A 3,309-nucleotide genomic window follows, 5' to 3' on the forward strand; every position below is an offset into this window, starting at 1 on the left:
CTGGGTGGCCGGGGTTTTCGGGGGTAAAGGAGAGGTCGCCGAGGGTTTGTGAGGGTGTAGGAGGGCCGATTAGGGTTATTCGAGTGTGGTGGGATGGGTGGTTAGGATTTTTGGGGGTGGGGCAGGTTTCCAGGTGGTTTCGGGGGTGGGGGAGGTGAGGTTCCAGATGGTTTCAAGGGAAGAGAGGTAGAAATCGAAGGGGGAGGGGAACGGCTGGTCGCCGGCGCCAGAAAAGGGGAGGGGTCTGGGTGGCGGCGGCGCCGACAAAGCTGGGTTGCTGGTTCGGTGGGGAGGGTGGGTGTTTTTTATTTTTTAATTTTTAAATTTAAGTTAATTATTAAAAAATAATAAAACTAACCGTGGTTAATGATTTTAACTAAAAAGATGTTAACCATGGTTTAATATTAACTAAATTGCTTCATTAAGTTCACCATTGAAAATTATAATAAATTAAAGTTTACCAAGGATAATAAGAATTTTTGCAATTTACCACTGAGAAAATTACAAAGTTTAGTGTTACCATTGAGAATTTCCCTAAAAGTTTTTTTTGGTGGTGTTATAATCAAAATCGTGATAATTTTGGAGTGTTATTTTCTATTTTTTCCCAAATTAAATGAATATAAGATGAATAAAATACGTTTAATCAAACCCAAAGAGGGTTAATGAAAAAAAACAGTTCTTCAAAACACTTTAACATCCTATCAACACTATCGATCCAAATGTAAGTATTTCAATTAATTATGTAAGGGTAGTTTGGTTTGCACTAGATAAATGGAATGGAATAAGGGAAAGAAAGATAAATGGAATGAAAAATCCTTACATTTAGGGCTTGTTTTATTCACCTTAATATTGTTTATCTGATCTGACTGAATGATTTGACTTAACTTTAATCTTATGTATATGATAATATATAAAGAAGGAATATATCAAGTGGGGTATTTGTAATTTTCATAATTTTTTTAGTACGTAAAGATATTATTTAGCGATAAAAATCACACATAAAACGTTGATCTAATTTGAACTTATTTAATCTGATATGATATGAACTTATTTTTTCTGAAAAAAGTAAAAATAAGTAGAACTAAACAAGGCCTTATTATTATATTAGTTGTTTTGAAATACAAAGGGAAACAAGCCACCAGTTCACTAGTAGAAAAATACAAAAAGGCACCGCTCAATGGCCACCGATTTTCGAAAACCGGTGGCTTAAAAAATGGGCGGGATTATATATATTTAAATTGCCATCGGTTCAAACCGAACCGGTGGCATAAATGGTAAAGGCCACCGGTTTTGAACCGGTGGCTTTGTTAAAAAAAAAAAAGGCGCCTCATCTCTATTAGACTATTATATTAGCTTAGCTATTCTTCTCTCTTCTCGTACTCTCTCCTTTGTTTTCTCTCTCTTCTCGATTTCTCCGTCTCCTCTCTCTTCTCTCTGCTCAAACCCTCCTTTCTCTCTCTTCACTTGCCTCCTCTTGCTCCATCTACCGCCGCCCCATCTATCGTTGCTCCACTCTTTCTTTCTTTCACTCCTCTCTTGGCAGCACTAATGGGGAATTCAGGATTTGAGGATGATGGCGGCGGTGGTGAATGTTGTCACCACCATCGTAATTGACGGTCTATTTATTTACTGGTGCCAGATCTTTGCAGATGTGGTGGAATTCTTCACGAAGGTATGTGCTCTTCGATTTGAGATCTAGGGTTTCTGATTTTTATTTACTTTTTTTTTTCCACTTTTTTGTCTGAAATTTGTTATTACTGTTCAATTTTAAGCTATAATGCTCTTCAATTTTGTGATTGTGGTGTAATATTTGGATTAGCTTATAAATATTGTTATAGCATATTAGTCAGATTTGATGATTTCGTGATTAATTTGCTAGTTTCATGATTATTTTGTCGGTTTATAGAGTTCTATTGGTTATATGCCGATATGCTTCCGCTGTTTGCTTGCATTGTGTATATTTTGCAATTGATTTGTTTTGCAATTACTTCGATAGAATATAACCCGAGCTATTATGATATAATGCTGCTATTTGATTGATTTGTGATTAATTTGCTAGCTAATGCTAATAGTATAGTAATTGTGATGCTGCTGCTGGTGCTGCATGCCATTGCGTTATTCGCGTAGTGTGAAATTCAACCTTTCATTACTAATATTAAAGATTTTATGTGTTTTTTGCAGGCTATTACTTCAACTGGAACAAAGAAAGGTGAACTGTTTTTTGGTGATGTGAGTACTCAGGTGAAAAACAACAATGTCACAGCTGATATCAAAGTGGACACCGGCTCTAATGTGAGTCACAATATTGCTGGAATTTGTTGGATATGATGTTTTTATTCTTGAAGTATTCTAAGCTGTGATCTATCTTTTTTTGACTTGAGATTATATTAATTTGGTTTTTTTATATCCTGGAGTATAGTTATTGTTGTTAATTGTACTGTTTTATATCCTGCTTATTGTTCGGAGGCCTCAAGTCTTCAAGGGCTAGTGGAATATTGGTGTCCCAATTGCTATGTTTAATCTACATCTTCATGCTTATCCCATAGTGTAATGCTTATTGCATAAGGCAATTTTGGTGCAAAATTTTGTGCACCTGGTGGTCCTCGAATTATATCATATGATGATCAGTGCATACCTTTTCTTAGTATGTTGATACCTTGTGACTTACGTTTGAATGATTTGAATTATTCTTTTCCTGCCATGACATAATTGCCCCTCCTTGCATTGCACCCACAAAAAAACCCTTTCCCCTGTCATCTTCTTTCTTTTAAATCAATGATCCTGAATTTCTGAACTTACAAAACTGGTTTCTTTAGGCTGGTTTCTGACCACTGTGGAAAGACTCAGATTTCTTTTTTTGTTTTGTTTTATTTTGTTTTTGGTGAGAGTAAGGCCAGTGTGGAAGGCTAAGCAAAGCTCTCTGAGAGAGGGGGAGGGGGAAGGGTAAGGGTAAAGGTCAGGGAGTCCTCACCCTCAAAGAATCCTTAGTGGTTTTGATTTACAATCATGATACAGAATCTTCCTTTAGGCGGCTAAACCTTGTTTGATATGCTGAGGCTCAGATTGGTTATAAGGAATTGTATATATAATGTATGTAAACTGAAGAATTTTGTGATAAGGACTGTAATGATAAGAAAACCGATGCATGTGTACTTCATATTCTTTATATCTTGGATCTTTCTTTCCTTGCCTTCTACGGAGTAATTATGGAGTACTGGAACCATCATTTACTCGTAGGAATTTAAGCTACTATGATTAGTTATTAGTTACCCTCTGCCTTAAATAATTATTCCTAATTTTTTTTACTAC

The 3,309-nt window shown here is 35.9% G+C and overlaps 1 long non-coding RNA gene across 1 annotated transcript; it reads left to right on the forward strand.

Moving 5' to 3' along the window:
• The first annotated feature begins 1,308 nt into the window (after positions 1-1,308).
• Positions 1,309-2,432, forward strand: LOC145588105 (uncharacterized). Its single transcript, XR_014101542.1, has 2 exons — positions 1,309-1,672; positions 2,182-2,432. It is a non-coding gene; the product is annotated as an uncharacterized LOC145588105 (long non-coding RNA).
• The last annotated feature ends 877 nt before the right edge of the window (positions 2,433-3,309 follow it).

Source organism: Chenopodium album, chromosome 2, assembly GCF_948465745.1.
Source record: "Chenopodium album chromosome 2, dcCheAlbu1.1, whole genome shotgun sequence".
In the NCBI taxonomy this organism is placed as follows: Eukaryota; Viridiplantae; Streptophyta; class Magnoliopsida; order Caryophyllales; family Amaranthaceae; genus Chenopodium; species Chenopodium album.